Source organism: Haemaphysalis longicornis, unplaced genomic scaffold (genome assembly GCF_048455015.1).
Source record: "Haemaphysalis longicornis isolate Haplotype H1 unplaced genomic scaffold, Haemaphysalis longicornis Haplotype H1 scaffold_10, whole genome shotgun sequence".
Classification (NCBI taxonomy): domain Eukaryota; kingdom Metazoa; phylum Arthropoda; class Arachnida; order Ixodida; family Ixodidae; genus Haemaphysalis; species Haemaphysalis longicornis.
Window position 1 is genome coordinate 25723166 of NW_027526204.1, and position 27260 is coordinate 25750425.

The following is a 27260-nucleotide window of genomic DNA, read 5'->3' on the forward strand; positions in this document are numbered from 1 at the left end:
CCGTCATAGTCTTTGGATGAGGTACATGTACGAAAATGCCTAATGCTGTATTCCCGGTGAATATCGCAAGGATTCCAAGTTGCCCTTAGACGCATTAATTTCACCAGGTTCCATGGAGTTGAATTTGTGAATTAAGTAGGATTCTTGGTATTTCCTGTCCCTAGGAGACTTAAAATTTGACTGAAGTATATATAACTTAAGGTCATCAAAATTGTGGCCTGGTTGGTTGAAATGCTGCGCTACAGCTATGGAGTATTTGCTAAGAGTATCCTGCCCGGTGACCATTAAGCCGTAGGCCCATAGGTTGACTCGTTTCGCCTATATACTGTTTGTGGCACATTCAGCATTCCAACATATACACAATGTTGGATGAAGTGCACGTAAAACTTGAATTAATCTTGTGGACATAATTACTGGCTGTGCTTTTTACAACACAGGCTGTTTGCAGGTGCCTACAGGTCTTCCACCCTCCTACCACTTGGACTCCAGATGTAGATCAATCTCCAGAATTGGATCTGTACTTAAAATCAGTATCAAGAGAAATATTGGCAACAACTCAGCGATCAAACAAGCGCAAGAACCTAACTCCGTCGGAAGAAGTTACCCTGAATTGCCTATCAGCCAGAACCGACATAGTGATAAAGCCAGCCGACAAAGGTGGCAGTGTAGTTGTTTTACCTATGGGAAAATACAAAGTAGAAGCTTATAGGCAGCTCAATAACCCTTGCCACTACAAGCCCTTAGATAACAATCCGAGCCAGGAATACAGCCTAAAAATCCTTCAGAGCCTCACAGATCTACGATCTGGAGAATTAATAACGACTACTGACTTAAATTTCATGAAACCGAATAATAAGCATGCAGGACGTTTTTACCTCCTCCCAAAAGTCCATAAAGTCCCCGTAGAATTATTGTTCACTGCCGACATTCCTGGCAGACCCATAGTTTCGACTAACAATACCCCAACCGAAGCACTTTCTCTGTTTCTGAATCATCACCTATCCGACATTCCGGCTCTTCTTCCTTCATTCGTTCAGGATACCCCCCACTTCCTCCGCATAATAGAAGATATAAATATGGGTGGGCGCCTACCCAGTGGAACCCTCCTTGTTACTCTTGACGTTGCTGCATTGTATACAAACATTCCGTTCGCCGATGGAATTGAAGCGATTTCAAAATCTCTATCAGTGAACCCGCACCAACATGCACCAGAAGCGTACATAACTTTGTTAAAATGGTTCTAACTCTCCATTATTTTGAATTTGACTTTTCTTACTTTTAGCAAGTTTTCGGAACTAGCATGGGTACTCCATTCGCACCGACCTATGCCAACATTTTCATGGGGCAACTTGAAGCTACCCTATTAAGCTCTTTTCCGCATAAACCTCAGGTTTACCTCCGCTACATAGACGATGTCTTCATGATTTGGGAACACGGTCGCGTGACTCTAGAAACTCGTGATTTGGGCGTTCTGATGGGTTCGAAACCACGATTCACACCGCATGTTAACTACCTCGCACGCTCATCTCTTCGGACTTTGGGCGCTATCTCTAGTGCAACAAAGAACTTCTCAGGAGGTTCGGGTTTCCTTGATCTGTACAAAGTCCTTGTACTCCCAAAACTGGAGTTTGCATCGGCAGTCTCGAACTGCATGAGTGCGTCGTCGTCTTTGCGCTTGGAAAGGGTTCAGAAAAGGTTCACACGCATCTTCTCTCGCCGCTACACCCTACACGAGAAATACGATTACAAGGATGTCATGAAGCGGCTGAAGCTCGAAGAACTGCAATCTAGACGCACAAACTGCGATTTAGTGTTTTTGTTCAAGTGTATCCACTCCAGATTCGACAGCCCGAAATTAGTGAGCTCTGTTCGGCTAAGGGCACCAATTCGAGCTCTCCGCCCCCACCTTTGCTTTGATGTGACCACCTCAGAGATGCTGTCTCCAGTGTGCCGTGTGCAACGTGCGTGTAATGATGACTTTCTTGCATTTTTGGACGTCTTTTCCAGCAATGTTAACTCTTTTAAACGCGCCCTGAAAAATGCATGCATTTGAAGCCGCTGTTGCCCATTCAGTATGGTATAGAAGTTATCTCGTGTTCGTGTTTTCTGTTTCCTTCCCATTTTCTACACTTGCACCGTTTGCCGTACACATACTAGCGTGTAGCTATGTATGTGTGTCCGCACGTGTGTGTGCATGCATGCACGTGCGCATTTGCCTGCACTTGTTCCCCTTCACATGCACCCGCGTGGGCATGCCTGTATGTATGTTTTGTTTGCACTCACGAGCGTATGTGCCGTGCATACATATAAATTTTGCATTATATGTACTTATTTCCAGTATCCATGTTCCCCAGTAAGTTACGACGGTGGATTGTACTGAACTTGCGTGTATGCCAATGTACTTTGTAGTATACTTTGTCACAAGCCCTGTCTCAGCGCGTGCTAATGTACCTGACTGTAATCTTAATTCCTTAAATGTATAAATTGAGTGTGTGTGTGTGTGTGTGTGTGCGCATGCGTGCGTGCTTACGTGTGTGTGAGTGCGTGTGCGTGCCTGCGAGCACGCGCGTGTGCGGTGGTACTATGTTCTTTGTGACCCCTGCACTTCATAACTAGTCTCCATGTTCTACCGTTTGTTTATCTGTGTGTCGCTCTGTCCTTTTTGTGTGCACCACCCAAGAAGGCCTAGTGATGTTGGTGGGCACCACCCAATAAACAATAAACAATCTCAATTCTTCGCATCCGACTATTAAATTCTCCTGCCAGTATTCTGAAATAGAAGTGAACTTCCTAGATACTGCCGTCATTCTAGACAACAGTAAACTTAAAACCACGCTTTTTAAAAAGCCAACAGACAGGCAGCAGTACCTTTATTATAAAAGCCATCACCCCAGACACTGCAAACAAGGGATCTTTGTAGGACAAGCCACCAGGCGTAGAAGAGTATGCAGTGATGGCAGTGACTACGTAGAGCACCTATACGAACTCAATGCCACCCTTATGAACAGGAACCACCCCAAAAGCTCGCTCGATCAGGCGTACCAACGTGTGTCTAATCTCAAAAGAGATGACGTTCTCAACAAACAGCGGCAAAACGAAAGCGCCAGGCCACCTGCCCTAATATGTAAATTTTAAAACGCCCTTCCAAACGTAAACAATATACTGCGGAAGTACTACCCCATTTTAGGCCAGTAACGACCGACTTAAAAAGACTTTCCCGGAAGCACCAAGGGTTACCTACCGGAGAAACAGGAATCTAAAAGATATTTTAGCGCATGCTAAAACAGGGCCTTCAAAGCAACCAGTCATAGTCAGCTGCTCCCGCCCAAGATGCAAGACTTGTAGGCACCTGCAAACAGCCTGCGTTGTAAAAAGCACAGCCAGTAATAATGTCCACAAGATTAATTCAAGTCTTATGTGCACTTCATCCAACATTGTGTATATGTTGGAATGCTCAATGTGCCACAAACAGTATATAGGCGAAACGAGTCAACCTATAAGCCTACGGCTTAATGGTCACCGGGCAGATACTCTTAGCAAATCCTCCATAGCTGTAGCGCAGCATTTCAACCAACCAGGCCACAATTTTGACGATCCTAAGTTATATATACTTCAGCCAAATTTTAGGTCTCCTAGGGACAGGAAATACCGAGAATCCTACTAAATTCACAAATTCAACTCTATGGAACCTGCTGGCATTATTGCGTCTAAGGGCAACTTGGAATCCTTGCGATATTCACCGGGAATACAGCATTAGGCATTTTCGTACATATACCTCATCCAAAGACTATGACCGTTCACTCTGCTCTTTACCTGGTCGCCTAATTTCTTTTTTTTTCTTTTTTTTTCATTCCTTAGCGTCTAGCTTAATACTCGCCCTCATCCCTCCAACCTTTTCTTTTGGAATTCAATTTTATTGATTTTATTCCTCTCTTTTTTTTACTCCGCGTGGTCTTATGTACGTCACTCTAACTTTATCTTTTCGTTTTTGAGTTTCAGGACAGGCCTGTTCCAGTAATGTTGCCGTGGGTGACACATGCCATTTCAGTTGCCGGGTCATTGCTTTTTCTTTTGTGTGGGTTTATGTGGTTTCCCTCCCTGTTTTCTTTTCTCCTTTTTTTTTCTTTTTTCTTTGACCTAGTTAGTTTCCCCCCTTGTCTATCTTTTCTTTTGACCTGAGGCTTGCAGATAGTTTCTGATAAGAACCCCACCCTCACCGCCTGGTCTGCTTCCGGCGGTTCTGAGATCCTTTCCCTATACCCCGCAGCGGGTCAATAAACACCCTCTCATCATTTCTCTCCAAAAATTCCAGGAATATCAACCACCAGCTGACTTCCGTGTGACCTACTTCTCGGCTTAAACTAGACAACATTCTTGGCTCCTCAATCTCTCCCTCGAAACACTCCCAAACCAATCAGCTTGCTCAATTTCCCTTCCATCTTTCCCGCTCCTTTCTGCTGTGGTGCTATCCCTATATAAACCGTGCCTGCCAGGCGAGAGATTGCCCTGAGGAAAGCAAGTTCTCTTTGCTGAAACGTAGGCCACAATCGTGCTTTTACCTTGTTCGAAGTTTTTCTTCTCTTATATATATATATATATATATATATATATTTATATATATATATATATATCTATATATATTTCGCTACATAGAATGTGACGGCCTCGGTTCAGGCAGTGTTGGAGCCAAAGGAAGCTTAAGAGGGTTCAACGCTGGCCGACCTCTCATGACATGTCGTAGACACTCGAGTCACGGCCCGGGGGTTAAAAGGTCCCCTTCACCCCAACTAGTCCGAGTTGCACTGGCTACCACACCAAGCACAGTAAACAAAAAAAGCGCAGCATAAATACCCCAGAAAGTGGAGGGGAAATCGCCCCGCCGCTAGCGTAGTTGTTATCGCACAAGAGCAGTATTCTGGAGGTGGTGAGTTCGGATCAACCTGGCGGGCATTTTTTCTCCACTTGCTTTCTTTATTTCCAAATTCTTTATCGGTTTCAATGACCTACCACAACCTCCCCTTTGCTTTCTGGGAAGGGGACGCCCTAAAGGGGAAGGGGACTGGGACGGGGAGGCCTAAAATAGGCTCCCCCTTTGGCTTTTCTAGAACCCCCGAAAATCGAGGAAGCTGCCTTGGATTCAGATATAGTAGAGGGCCCCGCTTACATTCTTGACCTTGCAGCTTAAGACGGTCGGTAGCTGATCCTTGTTACCGCTGACGCGCATGTAAAATCACTGCTAGTGGCGGCATGGGCTTTGTAGTTGTCCCCTCTTGGAGATACCGAATGTTCTTCGGTCTTTCGCCACCCATGAACTTGTCGCATTTCCAGTCATCCCCACTACTCGCTTTCATGCGGTATGTTCCTCTTTGCCCCTCCCCCTCTTTTTTCGTGTTTTTTTGTTTTTAAATGCAGAGCATTTCTTTAACTCATGATGTCACCCGTTCTAGGCGTCCGTAGTATTCCGCATCGCTCGCAGGTGCGCCCTCTCGGCGCGATCGTGGCGTTATAAAGGCGGGTGTCGGCGAATCTGGAACGCACTCATCGCCGCGCTCTCTCGTCAGCCCCGCTCCTCCTCGCCTACTCTCGGCTCGCATCGCGCGCTCTCTCCGCGGTTGGTTCGCGCCCAACAGGTGGGGGCGCGCACTTCGCGGGATCAACATCTGTGGCGTGATCGTGACGTCAGCATCGCCCGCGCGTGGCGCGATCGTGCCGTGATAAAGGCGGGTGTCGGCGAGGCTGGAACGCACCCATCGCCGCGCTCTCTCGTCAGCAGTTGCCACAAGTGCTACAACATTAACTTAACCCAAACAACTTAACGTCGTGCGCCCCCGGAAATGCTCTGCATTTGGTCGTGCCCCTCGCGAGGTGGATGTTTCTTCCATCAGGAAAACGGCTACCGCTGGCGGGAATCGAAACCGCGTCCTCGGGCACAGCATTTCTTCCACCCGTCGGCTTGTCTTTCAAGTTGCTCGGTAACGAAAGTTTTTTGTTTGTTTGTTTGATTTGTTTGTTTTGGGGGTCTTTTTCGCTTGCCTTTGGCCGAATAAGCTCTGTACGGTGTGTGTGGTCGTTTGTGTGTTTGTTTCCCATGTGGCTTGGGTTTGGGGCGCCGCTCCCACGCTGAGTTTGTACGATGTTTTCCCAAAGCTTTCATTCCTGAATAAGACCTGTCTCAGGTCGAAACGTTGGCAATAATGTCTCCGAAGAACGTACTTTTACTTTGCGCGTGTTCCTCCAGCAACTCATCACTCTAGTTCACGACTTTATACATATATATATATATATATATACATATACATATAGAACACAGAAATAAGGGTTGGCAGTCAAAAAAACCTCGGAAAGCAAAGGGGAGGTTGCGGTAGGTCATTGAAACAGATAAAGAATTTGGATTGAAAGAAAGAAAGCGGAGAAAAAATGCCCGCCAGGATGGATCCGAACACACGACCTCCCGAATACCGGTCTGGCGCTATACCCACTACGCGACAGGCGGGGCGATTTCCCCCCCCCCTCTTTCTGGGGTGTTTATATCTATGTAATTTTTTCCTGTTCTTGCGGGTGGTAGCCAGTGCCAGAATTGAAACAAACACCCACACAGAGCGCAAAAAAATATGGTAATTAGAGATGGGACACACGAGAAAGACATTAAAAATAAAAATAATAGTTTTCTTACTTTTCAAGAAGAGGACTACCTTTCTTCAGAGTAGAGGATAGGTTGGTTTCAGGGTTATACATATACAAAAAATGTAGCACGGGCTAGGGCAGGGCATGGGAAGGGAGAGTTGTACAATGGGATCAGGGTAGGTGGGTAGCAAAAGAATGAGAGAAGTGGATGAAGGAAAAAGGATAACAAGAACCTACAATCACACGAACGAACTTGAGAAAAAGTGCCAAAAAGAAAAGAAACACAATCAAAAAATAAAACTAAAATTTAACGTGGTAGTTCCCCCTTTCCCCGTGGCAGCATGGGTGAAAGAAGGGTCCAAACAAGATAGGCCCATGCACGCATTTAATATCGGCGAAAAACACAGTCACAGGGAACGAACATGAGAAAACAACAACTAAAAAAAGGAAACAGAATGTCAAAATTCTAGAATGGTAATTAGCCGTTCTCCCTTTGCCAATAGCGGGGAACGACAACAAGATATGCTCTTGCACGCATTTGGCATGTGCCTAAAAAAAGATAAAAAAGAAATCACAGTCGCCTGGTACGAACATGAAAAAGACGTACGAAGAAAAAGAAATTAACAAGGTAATTGGTAGTTTCAGTGTCTCCTGGCCACTGGGGGCAAAAGGGGGGTCCAAAGAAGATATTTCCATGAACGCAAAAGGCAAATGTGATTCTTAGAACGGGTGTGTATGGCAGGTGTTCGGCTTTTGCGGACATGTGCAAATCTTCTTTGAACCCCTCTCTTAACTGAGTTGTCACGGGACACTGAAAATACCAATTAACTTGTTATTTCTTTTTCTTCGTACTTGTTGCTCATGTTCATACCAGGGGACAGTCATTTCTTTCTTATCTTTTTTTACGCCCATGCCAAATGCGTGCAAGAGCATATCTTGTTTTCAGCCCTCTCTTTCCCCCTATTGCCAAGGGGGCGAAAGGGTAAACACCTTTTAATTTTTTTTTCGTTGTTCCCTTATTTTTCAGTTGTTTCCTCATGTTGGTTCTGCGTGACTGCGATTTTTTTCGATGTCGAATGCATGCAAGCGCATATTTTGTTTTCACCCCTCTTTCAACCTTGTTGCCACGGGTGAAAGGGGGAATTACCTTGTTAAATTTTTCTTTTTCTTTTTGTGTTTTGTTTCTGTTCTTGTTTGGCCGTTTTTGCTCAAGTTCGTTCCGCCTGCCTGTGGGTTCTTGTAATCCTTTTTTCCCCTCTTCCACTTCTCTCATTCTTTTGCTGCCCACCAACCATGATCCCATTTTACAACTGTCCCTTCGCTTGCTCTTCCCTCGCTCTTGCTACATTTTCTGTACATATATGACCCTGACACCAAATTATCCTCTACTCTGAAGAAAGGAGGTCCTCTTCTTGAAACATCAGTAAACTTTTGTTTTTATTTTTATGTCATTCTCGGGCGTGTCTGTTTCCACTTTCCTTATTATATATATATATATATATATATATATATATATATATATATATATATGTGTGTGTGTGTGTGTGTGTTAAGAGGAAATGTTCCTGGCTATGAGGGTAGCTGTGCGATAAGAAGTCGAACTGAAAAACATAACATTTATTCTAACGTTTCGACCAGGGACAGGTCTTATTCAAAGATGTATATGTATATATAGATATAAAAATACATGAACATGTAGAAATACATATTGTCACGGGACACCTAGGCAGCCAATGCCCCATCATGGCTCATGAAGTGAAGATGACGAGGACGATGAAGAAGTGGCTGGGCCCCAGCGCGCGCAGTTATGGCCGCATTGTAAATTCTGTAAATATATTGTTCCTCATCCTTCAACCATCGTTCTAGTCACTGGCTCTACTGCGGCCACGTTACATTTGGTAGAAGTGCGGGTCGTCATCCCCGTCCTGGGCCCAGCTTCGCACCTCATCGGCATTGGTAGAATCATCGAGGGTGCGTGAACCGCGTCTGGCAGCCCCAGCCCCACCGCTACAAGAGCTCGACGACGTTCCCCCGCCCCGTGTCCCCAGCCCGTGACGAGCCGATCCGACAACGACGTTTGACCTGACGACGACGACGACGTGTCCCGAGCACCTGTGGTCCGACGTGGTAGCAAGCCCTCACCGGTTCGTCATTTCTTTATGGGCGCGTCGCTGCTGTGCGCCGGAGCTCACCAAACCCATCTGTTACATCCGTGGTGGCAAGAGCTTCACTGTACATTCTCATCACATCATTCACCTGCACCGAGCTCATCATGATACTGCGGCCTCGACCGGGACGTTCGCCTTCGAGGAAAGGGGCATGTTATGCCATCAAAGACGATGAAGATAGCAGCCGCATGTGGCGTCACAAACAAGCATCTGCGACGAAGACGAAGCTGTGTGGGGCATGCTACCTTGCATGCGTGTTCCCACATTACTCATCTGCGTCCCTATCGTCACCGCGCTGCAGCTTCGACCGGGACGGTCGTCCTCGACCGGGGCAGGTAATGTCACGGGACACCTAGGTGGCCAATGCCCCATCATGGCTCATCACGTGAAGACGACGAGGACGACGAAGTGGCTGGGCCCCAGCGCGCGCTGTTATGGCCGCATTGTAAATTCTGTAAATAGATTGTTCCTCATCCTTCAACCATCGTTCGAGTCATTGGCTCGCCCGCCACGTTACAATATCCATATATATGTATATACATATACAAGTATATATTGCAAGAGGAAAGCAGACTGGAACAAGAGGAATGGTAATTCCAGGGCACGTCTCTTTACTCAGCTCGCAGGGGACTCGGTGACTCGGGAGAACAAACCCAGACGATGATGATTGTTGTGACTTCCTCGCTGATAGCAGACGACACTGATCATCATCATTTCATGCTGCTTTTCACGAGCTCTCGAATGCTCGCGTGGCTGCGCCGGCTCGCGCACTTCTTCTAGGTTCCATTAAAGCCCTCATTCTCATCAGACGTGCGCTCTCCGCCCTCTCTCGACGGCTTGGCAGCCGGAGGACCTCGAGGTCCATTACAATGATAATCCACAAATGATGAATATAATGGGTATGTACAGGTGATTGATTGGTCCCACTAGCAAGTAGCAATAATTTATTCCATGAGTCTTCTTCATGAGTCAAGATACCAATAAATGCTCACACTTCCCCCCACCTCGCCGGGAAGCGGCCACCTGGACGCTGGTAGCTAAGGCGCATGCTGGGTAAAACGCGTCATACGAGAAACATGGACGACTTCACTTCCGCGTCTGCGACGGTCGTTGGAGGCAACTGCAGGACACACTCTAAAGTTTACAGGTAAAGTTTGCTCAATGACAGTGTATGGGCCAATATAGAGGTGCAGAAACTTCTCGCAGAAGCCCGGCGATCGTGTCGGGGTCCACAAAAGCACTTCTTAACCGGGATGAAAATTGATGCAGCGGTGCTCGGCATCGTAATGGGCTTTTCGTTCCTGCTGCGTTGCTTCAGTGTGGATGCGGGCTAGGTGTCGACAGTGGTTAATCCGGGAGATGAACTGGTCAGAAAATGGGGTAACGGGAGAGACCGGTGCCGATAAGAAAGTAGTATCAATAAAGAAGGATGGAGAGTGGCCAAAAACCAGGAAAAATGTTGAGTATTTAGTGGTGCGGTGAATTGCTGTGTTGTAGGCAAAGGTTACAAATGGAAGAATTTGGTTCCAGTTGGTGTGGTCTGGTTTGATATACATAGAGAGCATGTCGGAGAGATTCCGGTGAAAGCGTTCAGTGAGGCCGTTCGTGTGAGGATGATAGCTGCTGGTTGTTTTATGAATCGTATTTGCCGCTTGAAGCACTTCCGCCACAACTCGCGACAAGAAGGCCTTGCCGCGGTCGCTTAAAAGGACGCGGGATGCACCATGGCGCAAGATGATATTCTGTAGCAGAAAGTCAGCGATTTCTTGGGAGCTGCCAGATCGCAGAGGGGCCGTCTCGGCGTACCTGGTTAGATGGTCGACAGCAGTCACTATCCATCGATAGCCGTTTGGTGTGCTGGGAAGCGGGCCGTACAGGTCAATGCCCACAGCTTCGAAGGGCGCTGAAGGACAAGGTGCCGGTTGTAGCAAGCCGGTTGGCGGAGTCGTAGGGCGTTTTCGGTGCTGACATTGGGGGCACGAATAAATGTACTTCGCCACGCTTGTAGACATCCCAGGCCAAAAGAAGCGACAACGAATGCGGTCGTGCGTTTTGTCAACCCCGAGATGTCCAGCTGTCGGATCATCGTGAAATGCCTCTAACACAGCTGCGCGTAGCTCCCCAGGTAGGACAGGGGCTTACCTGTTGCCTGTAGGGTGGTGGCTGTAATGGTGCAGAACCCCGTTTTCAATCCGGAACTTCTGGAGTTGGCGACGTAACCGGGTGTTTGGAGGTCGCGCGGAGCCGTCTATCCGATCGATTATTCTCCGACAAAAAGTATCGTCGCCCTGTATGGCAGGGAGACTGATGGCATCAACCGTGGAGCAAGCAATGGGCGCCAAGGGTGAAGCAGACCGGCTTGCCGGCGAGAAACAGACGGCCGATTGCGATAAGGGACATCGAGAGAAGGCTGTCCATCTAAATGCATTTTGCCGGACTTGTACGTGATGGTAAAATGATACTGCTGTAGACGGAGAACCCAACGGCTGAGGCGAGCGGAGAGGTTCTTCAACGTCGACAACGGACACAATGCGTGATGGTCAGTTATGACATTGAAATGTCGACCGTACAAGTAAGGGCGGAACTTTTGGATGGCCCACACAACAGCAAGGCATTCCTGCTCCATGATTGTATAGTTTTTTCTGCCGACGTCAGCGTGCGGCTAGCATAGGCGACCACTCGCTCTCTCTTGCACGAATCGAGTTGCAACAAGACTGCACCGATACCTTGACCACTGGCGTCCGTGTGCAGAACCGTTTGTGCAGCGTCATCGAAGTAGCAAAGCACAGGGCTCGACGTGAATGCGGTTTTCAGAGCTTGAAAAACCCGTTCACAATCTTCACTCCATGAAAAAGCTGTGCCGAAACGCAAGAGGTTATTGAGAGGCGAAGCAACTGCTGCAAAATTTCGTATGAAGCGGCGGAAGTACGATGCTAGTCCGAGGAAGCTGCGAAGGTCTTTCGGCAGTAGCGGGCGCGGAAAATTTAGAACTGCAAAAATCTTCGCAGGGTCTGGCGGTATTTCTGTTTTGCTCACGATGTGCCCTAACACCTTCATCGATTTGCTGGCGAATGCGCACTTTTTTGTATTAATTTGGACTGGGGCATTTGAGAGACACGTCAGTACCTCGTCGAGACTTTGGAGATGTTGCTCAAATGTGGTCGAAAAAACAACAATGTCGTCGAGATAGCAGAGGCAAGTTTTCCATTTGAGGCCGCGGAGCACGGTATCGATCATGCTTTCAAATGTCGCAGGCGCATTACATAGCCCGAAAGGCATAACATTGAACTCATAAAGCCCATCTGGAGTGGCGAAGGCTGTCTTTTCTTTGTCATCTTCGTGCATCGGGATTTGCCAATAACCGGATCGTAAATCAAGGCTGGAGAAGAACTCCGCTCCTTGAAGGCGGTTGAGAGCGTCATCGATGCGTTGCATCAGATATGCGTCTTTACGAGTGATCTTATTGAGGGCACGGTAATCACCACAAAAGCGAACTGAGCCGTCCTTTTTCTGTACTAACACGACTGGTGATGACCACGGTCTTGATGATGGACATATAACATCACGCTTTAACATGTCAGTGACGTGGTCTTCTATAATCTTCCGCTCATGCGAAGACACGTGGTAGGGGCGACAGCGTACAACTGCCGAGCCATCTGTCTCAATCCGGTGTGCGGCCACAGACGTCCGTTTTAGCGTAGAGGAATTCACATCAAAAGATGCAATGTGCTTCTTCAATACCTGAAGTAATTTTACCGTCTGTGCGCTTGTGAGGTCTGGGCTAATGGTGGCGGTAAGAGCTTGCAAACATTCCGAAGTAGTGAGACCGCACATGGCTGGAGACGTTAGGGAGATAAACGACAGACGCTGGCCCGACATCGACCACTGAAGCGATGGTCATGCCCTTTGGTATTTAAATGGGCTCACCCGTAGTGTTGATGACGGCCACAGAATCAAGTCCCCGTGAAAAGCGGAGAAGGCACGCCGACATGGCAATTCCTCGAAGAAGCAACCTGGTTGATGTCGAGGCCACTACATCCCTGTCAGAAATGCTGCTTGAGAAAATTATCAGGACCTCTTCACTACCGGGTGCCAGAACGTGGTCGGCATGCAAAGTCAAGAACTGATATCGGGGACTAGGAACAGAAGAAGGTTCGGTGTTGAGAAGAAGCTGGTTGTGAACAGGAGATAATGAAGGAAGCTGACGAAAGGAAATCCCAACCGAAAATTAGTTTTTGAGCACACTCTGGCAGAACCGCAAATTCAATATGGTGTCGATCGTCCCCGATGAAAACGCGTGCTGTACAAGTTCCAACAGGCTTTATAAGATGTCAATTCGCGCTGTATAATGCCGGGCCAGAGTATGGGGTTCGCACTTTTGGTAAGCGTGAACGCAAATCCAAATGCATCAGAGAAAGACTGGCCCTGGGGTCCACTAAAGCTTGCACAGACACACCTTCCACTGTTACTGGCAAAAAATTTGATGGGCGCTCTGGAGGAGTTGTGATTAGTTCGACCGATGCAGTTTCCCCTCCATAAACTGCAGCATCTAGTTTTCCGATTGGCTGCCAGGTTCACGCAGAACGGGACGGAGAGGTGACACAAAACTGCACGGACGCGTGTGCGAACGGTGTCTCGTCTGATCACGGTGACCGCGAGAAGGGTCGCCCGAATCCTGAGGAGACGGAGAGCGCTGTCGAGGTGGGTACGCACGTTCCTGAGGACTGTAGTTGTTGCAAACGTCACGTTCGTACGGAGCGTAGCCTCGCTGCTCATCTCCCTGGCGCCGTCGACAGAAGCGTGAGATATGGCCTCGAATACCACAGTGGAAGCACACCGGGTGGTAATTAGGCCGAAGATCCAGACGCGGCCGCCAGTTTGTGTAGCCAGTCTGAGCCGGAGGCGCCGAGGAGACGGCTGCGACTTTAGCGAGCACGGGCGGAGGCACAAATATTTCCATTTGCGAGACCGGCGTTCGGGAAGCTGTTTCCGCGTAAGACGGCATGTTGAAAACAACTCGAGGCCCATTGCGTGGATTTCGCGTTATCGACGCCAATTCCTCTTTGATAATCTCCCGCAGGTTAGTCGCAGTCTGGCAGCAGCGGTCTCCATGACTACAGGGCGAAGCTTGTAGCTGGAGTTCCTCACGGATTTTGCTGCGTATTAAAACACGCAAGCCTGGTTCTCCAGGAAGACGAGCTTGTCCATGAGCTGGATCGAGGCGCATTGCTTGAAGCTCGACGAGACGCTGGCAAGTGGTCAGTATGTCGTTCATGGTGGATGGGTTTTGCAGCGCAAGTGCATTGAATGCGGACTCTGTGATGCCCTTGAGGATATGGCGTACCTTGTCCGCCTCCGACATTTCTGGGCTGACCCGACGGCAAAGGGGAAGGACGTCCTCAATGTACGATACGTACGTATCGTCAGAGCGCTGCCAGCGGGCTTCAAGAGCACGCTTTGCTCCATCGGAGAGAGCAGATGGCGGGGAGAAAATCCGACGCAGCTGCTCAGTGAAGTCGGCCCAGTCAGATACGCCACCTTGGTTGTTTTGGTACCACGTCTCGGCAACCTTCGTCAAGTAAAACCTGACGGTCTGTAGCTTAAAGCTGTCGTTCCACCCATTGAATTTGCTGACGCGGTTGTACTGCTCAAGCGACTCCTCGACGTCGTCACCGCGGAGGCCAGCGAAGAAAGGAGGTTCGCGCTGGCGGCAGGTCACCATCCATGCAGGGGCAGAACCGGCGGCATTTTTACCTCCTTCTCGCTCTATTGGACGGGTTGGGGGTAACACAAGTCGTCCAGAACGAAGCTCCAGAGGTGCGGCCGGTTCGGATAGAGGTCGTTGTCGAACGCAACCTCCACCACTTGTAAGAGGAAACCATACTAGAACAAGGGGAACGGAAATTCCAGGGCACGTCTGTTTACTCAGCTCGCAGGGAACTCGGTGACTCGGGAGAAACCCAGACGATGATTATAATCCTCAAATGATGAATATACTGGGTATGTACAGGTGAGAGAGTGGTCCCACTAGCAAGTAGCAATTTATTCATTCGATGAGTCTTCTTCATGAGTAAAGACACCAATAAACGCTCACAATATACATATACATATACATAAAAAATATATATGTGTATATATATATATATATATGTATATATAAATATATATATATACATATATAGAGCGAATAAGAATAGGAAATGAGGGGCTCGTAGAAATAATACAGAAATAAGGGTTGGCAGTTAAGAAAACCTCGGAAAGCAAAGGGGCTGTTATGGTAGGTCATTGAAACAGATAAATAATTTGGAAAGAAAGAAAGAAAGAAAGAAAGCGGAGAAAAAATGCCTGCCTGGTGGGATCCGAACCCACGACTTCCAGAATACCGGTCTGGTGCGATAACCACTACGCTACCAGCGGGGCGATTTTCCCCCCCGCTTTTTGGGGTATTTATATCTATGTAATTTTTTCCTGTGCTTGTGGGTGGTAGCCACTCTGACTTCTCGGGGTGAAGGGGACCTTCTTTTTAATCCCCGCGCCGTGACTCGAGTGTCTACGACGTGGCATGGCTGGATTCGGTCCCCACTGTGGGCGCGTATTTTTTTTTCTTTCTTTCTTCATTACTTATATTTGAACAATGTTAACGGAACTAACCGTATGAAAAAAGCGCCTAACAACACCCCTATGCCTCCTTTGGCGTTGTAGACTGCCGACCTATATATCTATATATATCTATATATATATATATATATATATATATATATATATATATATATATATATATATATATATATATACAAGAGAAGAAAAACTTCGAACAAGGTAAAAGACCGACTGTGGCCTACGTTTCAGCAAAGAGAAGAGGAAAGCAAGTTCTCTTTTCTGAAACATAGGCCACAATCGTGCTTTTACGTTGTTCGAAGTTTTTTAAGTGCGAATGCACTTTATAAGCGACCCTGAATTGCGTTGACCGTCGTCCGTCAACATAGCAACAGCTGCGGGTGCGGGCGCTCCTCCTCTTTCTTGGCAACGGGGGGAGATGGCACATACCCATGTGGGGGATTGGCCAGGAATCTCCTCGTCTTCCTTGGCAACGGGGAGAGATGGGCGCGTGCTGCCTGGCCGCTGACATGGCACATACCCACGTGGGGGATTGGCCAGGAATCTGGCGTGAGAAGGACTAATGCCGCCGCTTAAAGGAGTACTGACACGAAATTTCAAAGCTGAGATCCGCTCTAGCAATCAAGTACAACGACAACACAAATAGGTGTATGTGCATGGCACATACCCACGTGGGGGATTGGCCAGGAATCGGACGTGAGAAGGGCTAATGCACCCGCTTAAACGAGTACTGAAACGAAATTTCAAAGCTGAGATCCGCTCTAGCAATCAAGTACAACGACAACACAAATAGGTGTCTGTGAATAAATGCATCTTTCTTTCTTTGTAGTTGTGTGTGTGTGTGTGATCTCTCTTTCGCGAACATTACCGAACCGCGCAAATTCAACTCCTGCATTCGCACTTTCACATTCTTCCCCTCGGGGATATGCGGGGAAATTTCTTCTCTTGTGTTCTCTACCATCTTCAAAGATCTACTACTCCCTATATATATATATATATATATATATAAGGTTAGTAGAGACAGAGACAAACGAGAAAGACTTAGAAAATAAAAATAAGTTTACTGACGTTTCAGGGAGAGGACTCCCGTTCTTAAGAGTACACTGAAGAAAGGGAGTCCTCTCCCTGAAACGTCAGTAAACTTATTTTTATTTTCTAAGTCTTTCTCGTTTGTCTCTGTCTCTACTAACCTTATTTTTTTCGCGCTCTGTGTGAGTTTTTATCTTTTCAGTCTATATATATATATATATATATATATATATATATATATATATATATATATATATATATATATATATATATATATATATATATATATATACAGAAAGATAGGTCGGCAGTCTAAAACGCCAAAGGAGGCATACGGGTATGGTTAGGCTCTTTCTAACCGTTCTAACCGTAGTCAAAGAAAGAGCCTGCCATACCCCTATGCCTCCTTTGGCGTTTTAGACTGCCGACCTATCTTTCTGCATTTCCTCAACGAGCCCCTCGTTTCCTAACTATATATATATATATATATATATATATATATATATATATATATGGTCTGGAATCAAAAACTCACACAGAGCGTGAAAAAATAAGGTTAGCAGAGAAGGAGACGCACGAGGACATTAACAATAAAAACAAAAGTTTACTGACGTTTCAGGGAGAGGACTCCCTTTCTTTAAAGTACAAAATAAGTTCGTTTCAGTTACATATATACAGAAAATGTAGCAAGGGTGAGGGCAAGGTAAGAGGAAGGAGAGTTTGTACAAATGAATCATGGTTGGTGGGTAGCAAAAGAATGAAGAGAGAGCGGGACAATAAAATATAAAAAGGATAATAAGAACACAGAGTCACGCGGTACGAACATGGGAAAAAAAAGAGAGAAGAACCAAACACACAGAAAAAAATAAAAAACATTAAAAAAAATAACAAGGTATTTTCCTCCCCCTTGGCAACGGAGGTGAAAGAGGGGTCAAAACAAGATTTGCCCGTGCACGTGTTTGACATGGGCAAAAAGATTAGTCACGCGGAACGAAAACGTTCCAAAGAAGATATGCAAATGCACACAAAGGGCGAACATCTGCCCATACACACCCGTTCTAAGACTCCGGGTAAGGTCATTGAAACATGAGACACGTTGCTTCTGTTGGGGGGATGCAAGGGCACGCCAAAAAGCAGTAGGACAGGTAGTTTCGACTCAAAATCAGTGTACATTGGTAATAAAAAAAAAGAAAAAACAAGGTCAAACAGGTCATGAAAAAAAAAAGAAAACAGGCAGGTGCACGCGTATGACGCGGCAGCAGGTGGTATTCATCTGGCCGGCGCATAGTGTCACTTCAGGGAATGCCGAGGCGGTCAGCAACGAGTATTAGAAAACAACAATACAAAAAAGAAAGTTGACACGAAAGCAATCACACACGCTCGCGTTCACAAATTAATTACAAGATGAGCATATCAAAGCTAAAAATGGTACTGCAGCCTTCTACCCGGAACACAATGTCCAGACTTGTTCATTAAATTTGGTTTAGTGAAGCCGTTGTGCTAAAAAAGTCGTGCTCGCACGAAACTATACCCAACTACGGAAGGTCACCAACTAATGGGAGAATATTGTGGAAGGAAAGAAATGAACAGCCATAACACTAGTCTGAGAAATGCAGCCGAAAGTTTTATCGGAGGAAAGACAGGTTAATTCCCCATAACTTCCATTTATGCCAAACGACGCTGACTTAAACTTATAGATAAGGTAGGACTCACAAACCTCGCCATCGTGATGCGTTTTAAAACTACATTCAAGAATTGTTGCCTTCAGTTGTTCAAAAGAATGTCCAGGAGTGTTAACATGCTTTGATAGAGGCAAAGAAGGGCAGGTTTTTGCATGAGAGCGGTGATGGTTAAACCTCAAACGAAAGGGTGTTTCAGTCTGGCTGATGTATTGTTTTCCGTAGAGGGTGCATTCCAGCAGGTATACGACTTTGGCGGAATCACAGTTAAAGTTCCCTTTTACATTAACATAATAGTTTGAAACTGTGCGGGCGGCGCTCTTTGTGGTGGTCATTTGTGGGCATACGTTAAACCGTGGTTTGTTACAGGGCATGCAACCAGTAGTCTGTGGTCGGCTGATGCTGGATTTAGTGAGAACGTCGCCCAAATTTTTGTTGCGTCTATAAACAACACATGGTGGCTCTGGGAATATTCACTTTAGGCGTTCACTTTGAGCAAGGATATTGTGATGTTTCCTTAGTATAGATGCAACTTTCAGAGAAGAGGCCGAATGGGTCAAAACGAGGTTTCTTTGTTGATTGGGTTTTGGAGCTTTTTTTCGGAAAATGTGTGTGCGGTTGAACTGGTTAGCTCGTGCAATCGCGTCATCGATCACCTGATCTGGGTATTTTTGATTCAAGAACGCGGTTTTGAATTTTCTGCAGTTAGAATCGAAATCCGCCTTGCTTTTCATGACTTGTTTGACCTTGTCATTTCTTTTTTTTTCATACCAATGTACACTCATTTTGAGTCGAAACTACCTGTTCTACTGCTTTTTGGCGTGAGCCTTGCCTGACCCCAACAGAAGTAAGGTGTCTCATGTTTCAATGACCTTACCCGGTTTCTTAGAACGGGTGTGTATGGGCAGATGTTCGCCCTTTGTGTGCATTTGCATATCTTCTTTGGAACGTCTTCCTTCCGCGTGACTAATCTTTTTGCCCATGTCAAACAGTTGCATGGGCATATCTTGTTTTGACCCCTCTTTCAACCCCGTTGACACGGGGCAGGAAAATTACCTTGTTATTTTTTGTTTTATTATATTTTTATTTTTTTTTCGCTGTGTTTGGTCCTTCTCTCTCTTTTTTTCCAATGTTCGTACCACGTGACTGTGTGTTGTTATTATCCTTTTTATAATTTGTTTTCCCGCTCTCTCTTCATTCTTTTGCTACCCACCAACCATGATCCATTTATACAAACTCTCTATCCTCTTACCTTGCCCTCGCTCTTGCTACATTTTCTGTATATATATAAATCTGAAACGAACTTATTTTGTACTCTGAAGAAAGAGAGTCCTCTCCCTGAAACGTCAGTACACTTTTGTTTTTATTTTTAATGTCCTTCTCGTGTGTCTCTGTCTCTAGTAACCTGATACATATATATATATATATATATATATGTGTGTATATAGATATATATATATATATATATATATATATATATATATATATATATATATATATATATCTATATATATATATATATATATATATATATATATTTAGTATAATTAAAGAGTCGGATAAACAGCAATAACAAACAATGTTTAGTTACGTAGCGGCAACGGGACTTGCCTTCATCAGAGTAAAGTTACATCTTTACTCTGATGAAGGCAAGTCCCGTTGCCGCTACGTAAGTAAACATTGTTTGTTATTGTTCTTGCTGTGTATCCGACTCTTTACTTATACTATTTCTGCGCGCTTTGTGAGTTTATCTTTCTCTAGATTTATATATATATATATATATATATAAAAAAATGCCGGCAGTCTACAACGCCAAAGAAGGCATAGGGGACTGGTTAGAGTTTTTTTTACCGTTATTGACGTTACATTATTTTTTTTTAATTAATTACGTGAGAAAGAAAGAAAAACACGCGCCCAGAGTGGGGACCGAACCCACGCCTTTCGATTACATCTCGAATGTCTTCCCAATTTGGCTATCTGGGCGACTGTGTTCTGCTTCACTTTCTGGGGTATTTATATTTACTACAACTGTATCTGACGCTTGAGGGTGGTATCCAGCGCCACTCAGACTACGCGGGGAGAAGGAGACCTTCTTTTTCAACCCCCGGGGCGTGACGCGGACGTCTAAAGCCTGTCATGAGCGGTTAACTGGCGGGAAACCCTCTTATGCTACCTTGGCATCAAGGCTGCCAGAACCGAGGCCCTCGCTAAGCTTTCGCACGATAATAGGGTTTGGAAATGAGGGGCTCGTTAGGAAATACAGAAAGAAGTGCCGGCAGTCTACAACGCCAAAGAAAGCATAGGGGAGTGGTTAGAGTTTTTTTTACCGTTATTGACGTTACATTATTTTTTTTTATTAATTACGTGAGAAAGAAAGAAAAACACGCGCCAAGAGTGGGGACCGAACCCACGCCTTTCGATTAGATCTCGAATGCCTTACCAATTCGGCTATCTGGGCGACTGTGTTCTGCTTCACTTTCTGGGGTATTTATATTTACTACAACTGTATCTGACGCTTGAGGGTGGTATCCAGCGCCACTCAGACTACGCGGGGAGAAGGGGACCTTCTTTTTCAACCCCCGGGGCGTGACGCGAACGTCTACAGCCTGTCATGAGCGGTTAACTGGCGGGAAACCCTCTTACGCTACCTTGGCATCAAGGCTGCCAGAACCGAGGCCCTCGCTAAGCTTTCGCACGATAATAGGGTTTGGAAATGAGGGGCTCGTTAGGAAATACAGAAAGAAATGCCGGCAGTCTACAACGCCAAAGAAGGCATAGGGGAGTGGTTAGAGTTTTCTTTACCGTTATTGACGTTACATTATTTTTTTTTATTAATTACGTGAGAAAGAAAGAAAAACACGCGCCCAGAGTGGGGACCGAACCCACGCCTTTCGATTAGATCTCGAATGCCTTACCAATTCGGCTATCTGTGCGACTGTGTTCTGCTTCACTTTCTGGGGTATTTATATTTACTACAACTGTATCTGACGCTTGAGGGTGGTATCCAGCGCCACTCAGACTACGCGGGGAGAAGGGGACCTTCTTTTTCAACCCCCAGGGCGTGACGCGAACGTCTACAGCCTGTCATGAGCGGTTAACTGGCGGGAAACCCTCTGATGCTACCTTGGCATCAAGGCTGCCAGAACCGAGGCCCTCGCTAAGCTTTCGCACGATAATAGGGTTTGGAAATGAGGGGCTCGTTAGGAAATACAGAAAGAAATGCCGGCAGTCTACAACGCCAAAGAAGGCATAGGGGAGTGGTTAGAGTTTTTTTTACCGTTATTGACGTTACATTATTTTTTTTTATTAATTACGTGAGAAAGAAAGAAAAACACGCGCCCAGAGTGGGGACCGAACCCACGCCTTTCGATTAGATCTCAAATGCCTTACCAATTCGGCTATCTGGGCGACTGTGTTCTGCTTCACTTGCTGGGGTATTGATATTTACTACAACTGTATCTGACGCTTGAGGGTGGTATCCAGCGCCACTCAGACTACGCGGGGAGAAGGGGACCTTCTTTTTCAACCCCCGGGGCGTGACGCGAACGTCTACAGCCTGTCATGAGCGGTTAACTGCCGGGAAACCCTCTTATGCTACCTTGGCATCAAGGCTGCCAGAACCGAGGCCCTCGCTAAGCTTTCGCACGATAATAGGGTTTGGAAATGAGGGGCTCGTTAGGAAATACAGAAAGAAATGCCGGCAGTCTACAACGCCAAAGAAGGCATAGGGGAGTGGTTAGAGGTTTTTTACCGTTATTGACGTTACATTATTTTTTTAATTATTACGTGAGAAAGAAAGAAAAACACGCGCCCAGAGTGGGGACCGAACCCACGCCTTTCGATTAGATCTCGAATGCCTTACCAATGCCTTACCGCTCATGACAGGCTGTAGACGTTCGCGTCACGCCCCGGGGGTTGAAAAAGAAGGTCCCCTTCTCCCCGCGTAGTCTGAGTGGCGCTGGATACCACCCTCAAGCGTCAGATACAGTTGTAGTAAATATAAATACCCCAGAAAGTGAAGCAGAACACAGTCGCCCAGATAGCCGAATTGGTAAGGCATTCGAGATCTAATCGAAAGGCGTGGGTTCGGTCCCCACTCTGGGCGCGTGTTTTTCTTTCTTTCTCACGTAATTAATAAAAAAAAATAATGTAACGTCAATAACGGTAAAAAAACCTCTAACCACTCCCCTTTGCCTTCTTTGGCGTTGTAGACTGCTGGCATTTCTTTCTGTATTTCCTAACGAGCCCCTCATTTCCAAACCCTATTATCGTGCGAAAGCTTAGCGAGGGCCTCGGTTCTGGCAGCCTTGATGCCAAGGTAGCATAAGAGGGTTTCCCGCCAGTTAACCGCTCATGACAGGCTGTAGACGTTCGCGTCACGCCCAGGGGGTTGAAAAAGAAGGTCCCCTTCTCCGCGCGTAGTCTGAGTGGCGCTGGATACCACCCTCAAGCGTCAGATACAGTTGAAGTAAATATAAATACCCCAGAAAGTGAAGCAGAACACAGTCGCCCAGATAGCCGAATTGGTAAGGCATTCGAGATCTAATCGAAAGGCGTGGGTTCAGCACCCACTCTGGGCGCGTGTTTTTCTTTCTTTCTCACGTAATTAATAAAAAAAAATAAATAATGTAACGTCAATAACGGTAAAAAAAACTCTAACCACTCCCCTATGCCTTCTTTGGCGTTGTAGACTGCCGGCATTTCTTTCTGTATTTCCTAACGAGCCCCTCATTTCCAAACCCTATATATATATATATATATATCTATATATATATATATATATATATATATATATATATATATATATATATATATATATATATATATATATATATATATATATATATATATATATATATATATATATATATATATATATATATATATATATATATATATATATATATATATATACATTTATATATATATATATATAAATAGAAGTATATATATATACAGTCAAACCCATTTATAGCGAATTGCTATATGCACCTCGAGTAGTTCGATATAGCCGAACCCTTCTATAACGACCTTATCGTTGCAAGTTCGCAATCCGTGGGACCCCCACCCCTCTCCGCCTGCCCAACTCCACCATCCCCGCATGAAGAAACTAACACAATAAAGTAGCCATTACCATACTCAAAATAATTTATTTGTTGCAAATAAAGCTACTTTCCGCATAAACTGCCTACTGTGTGAAGAAAAAAGCGGTGATTTTTGTTTTCACTTTCGTTTTGGCGGCTTCAACTAGCATAACATTCTCGACACGAAACATTGTTTGCACCAATTCGAGTCCGGGTCCTCCGAAATCTAAGAAGCATTGGCGGAGCACATCGACTGCCGAAAGCGCTTCATTATAAGCGTCGGATGGCTTTCACTCGCGAAATCATAGGGAACGGGGGGGAGCTCTTCCCATAGTTCACCGATGCTGCTGTCTTGGTCCGGACTCACTGACTGCTCGGGTTCCGTCGTGAGTCCCGCGCATCGGAAACAGTTACGGAAAGTGTCGGGGTCTCGTCCCTCCATGCGAGACGCATTGTCTCAGTCGCAACTCTTGCTACGTGGTCGCGGCCAATCCACATCTCATTTGCCGCTCCGTGGCCATGCATTTCGTGGGGCATTCGAGGGGCGCAGAGTTCGATATATGGGATGTGAACTTCATTATAAGGAATATGTTTCCCATGTATTTCCAAAACTGAATTAGTTTTGTTCGATATATAGCATAATTCGCTCTATCCGAGTTCGTTATAGCCGCTTTTGAATGTATATATATATATATATATACTTATTCAGAAATATAGCTTGAAAGTCGGTATTGTGCGGCTCTTTCTTGCTACGGTTAGTGAAGTTAACATTTTTAATATACGTAAGAAAGAAAGAAAGAAAACACGTCTCCAAAGTGGGGACCAAATCCACGCCTCTCCAGTGGGTTCGTGAGGTTCGGTCCCCACTCTGGGTGCGTGTTTTCTTTCTTTCTAGCTTACTTATATTTTCAAAATGCAAACTTCAATACCCGTAATAACAAATTAGCCTAAAACACTCGGATGCTTCCTTTGGCATTGGAGACTTCCGAGCTATGTTTCTGCATTGCCTCGACGGGGCCCTCATTTCTTCAATATATATATATATATATATATTTATCAACTGAGAGAGAGGGAGGTTCTCACAAGTTGGAATATAAAAGTGGTGTGAAGTATCTTACCCGTGTCCATAAGTCCACACAATAACCATTCACCACCTCTGCAGCCATTGTTACCATCAAAAGTATAGTCAGTGCAACATAACATCTGAAAGACTGTTTTAAAATTCACGTTAGTAATGCCGTTGTCACCTGCGTTTTAAATGTGCTTAAGGTATACCACTGATATCGGCGTCCCCAATGTCCCCAAGCAGAGATTTGATCGAAGCACTCACAATACTGGAAAATGTTCCAAATACTTAATCCTATGGCAAGCCATCGTATTGCCATTGCACCATTGCCATCCTGTCGATCTGTATTAGTACAGAGCGAATCAAGACGATGTCAGGGTTTTTAAGTCACTTGTGTATACTTACGACCAAAGCAATATTTGGCATTTTTTAGACAGAGTTTGTTAAACGATTCCTAACACAAGCAGCTTCAAATAAACTCTATATTTGTGATTTCCTTTCGATATCGTTCGAGGATGGAGTAGTCATTACTGTCCGCGTTGAATGTCCAGAAGGAAAAAACTGCCCAAAGAATTTCAAATATGCGGCCAAAAGCCGTTGCTTTGTGCGAACCATGTGAAAGCAGTACTTCAAGACAGAGGCATGCGGTACCTAAATCAGAAATGTTATTTTCAAAACAACACAAATTGGCAACAGTGTCAACAAAAAAAGTTGCAGTGACATGCACGTTGAGGTGTTAAGACGTAGGTTGCGATAGCGGTACTTCGGCGCCCAGGGGTCGTTTTCTGGACGGAATTCCTGCATATGCCATAAACAGTCCCAAACACCGAATCTCAGCCAAGAGGGCAAGACTAGCTCTAATGGTTTAGAACGGCTGAGACGGACACTATATTCTCCAGACAAAGCAAAGACAGATGCCATATACGCTTGTGTGGCTTAAGCTGTGGGCGTAGATGGTTTCGGGTGCAGAGTGTGGATCAGTTTCAGCAACCCCGGGTTCAGCAGCTTTTCCCCTGCCTTCTCCATCGCCTCACCCTGACCCAAAGCTGCCTCCATCTTCTCCACAAAAGTGGATTCTGTACGGTTTCAGTTGTCCGCCACTGAGCATACCTTTGGACATGAGTGATGTGTCAGGAACCGGGTGCATTTTTTTCGCATTTACGCAGTATCCCGTTAACGTTGGATGTTTCCTACCACGCATTTCCGTTCATATAAATTTGTGAAGGTGATATCAGCGATGACGAGCTTACGATTTTGCATCTCGCGAAAGGCTGTGCTCCTAGGTTGAGAAGGAAGACAGGTTCCCTGTGCTTTTGGGATGGGTGATTTGTCAGTCTTGCTTGCAGTGAGGACGGCAAGTGAGTTTGCGTGCTTCTAGGTCAGCACCCTTAATCGCTGCCAGGCCCTCGTGTATACGGGCGTCCATGTAGTTTCAACTTGCTCTAGTGGACATACATGAAAGAATCTTTCGCAAAAGTATAGGTATTCCGTCTGTAATGGTGCTTGAAATGCTGTAATGGGAGTCTCAACGATGTTTGTGCTTTTATTTCATAGCTTCACTAGTTGTCTTAACAGAAGGGGTCTAACTTCAGCTTACGCCATCCGTGTGTATGGGGGATGGTCCTGCAATCCCGAAGATTGCCGGGGTATTCCATTGCGACTATTTAAGAATCAGTACTTCGCCCTTTCTGGTATCGGTGTAAACTGCGTTTGCGTGGTTTTGATAATTTAATTGAATGAATAGGATAACGCCTCTCGCTTGTCCTTCCGTATGTTTGGATGCAGTTATGTTGGTTTGGAAGGGTTTTCTTGGGGAGTCGCTGTAATGGTGAGATGTCTCTAATGAAGTAGACTATCTTCTCCCTCCGCGAATGGGAGTGGGGTGTTACGAAGTGATACGAAGTTGAACCCTCTTAGTGAGCCTCCAAGTTTCTACTCACCTACGGGGCAGAAACTTGGAGGCTCACTAAGAGGGTTCAACTTAAATTGAGAACGACTCAGCGGGCAATGGAGCGGAAAATGATAGGTGTAACATTAAGGGACAGGAAAAGAGCGGAGTGGGTCAGGGAGCAAACTGGTGTTAAAGACATATTAGTAGAAATTAAGAAGAAGAAATGGACGTGGGCAGGACATGTAATGCGAAGGCAAGATAACCGCTGGTCATTAAGGGTAACAGAGTGGATCCCTAGAGAAGGCAAGCGTTGCAGGGGGCGGCAGAAAGTTAGATGGGCAGATGAGATAAAGAAGTTTGCGGGGATAAATTGGTCACAGTTGGCACAGGACCGAGGCAATTGGAGAATAATGGGAGAGGCCTTTGCCCTGCAGTGGGCGTAGATAGGCTGGTGATGATGATGATGACTAAGGGGGGGGGTGCTACGAAGAGGAATACGATACTAAAGGGGGTGCCATCATAGTGTTATGTTAGAGGCAAATGGGGGATGCTATCTCCAGTGCCCATTTTATTTAAAAGTCGCTTCCTTTGCGCTAGGACAGTGGCTTTCCCGATGTCTTCAAAAGTGTTGTCAGACCTAATTTGAGGACGTTTTCCGCGACCGTGAAAATTGATAGGTTATGGGCTGCCAGGCATCAGTCCTGATCGATGTGGTTCGTTGGTTTTCTTGGGTTAGTATAAGTTCCCAGTACGGCCGGCCGCGCCATAATCAGTGCCAGCATGAGTCTTATGTTTTCCTGCATCACTCGTGCTGAACCCTGGTTAGGCGTTTTACAATGTCGCAGAATTCGTTAACATTTTCTCTATTTTCGTGGTAGCGAGAATGACTCTGCCGCTTCTCAGTATGGCCATGACGAGGAGTCTTCCGTAAGGGTTTTGGGTGGCATCATCCTGAAATATTTTGTGTGTTTTTTTTTTATTTTGGGCGCGTGGTGCCATTCTTTCTTTGCCCCACACGCGTTGCGGTTGTGATTAAAACTCGGGAAATTTGCAAAGTGAATTTAACAAACTGTAATTTAACTAGCGCTGTAAACTTGCTTT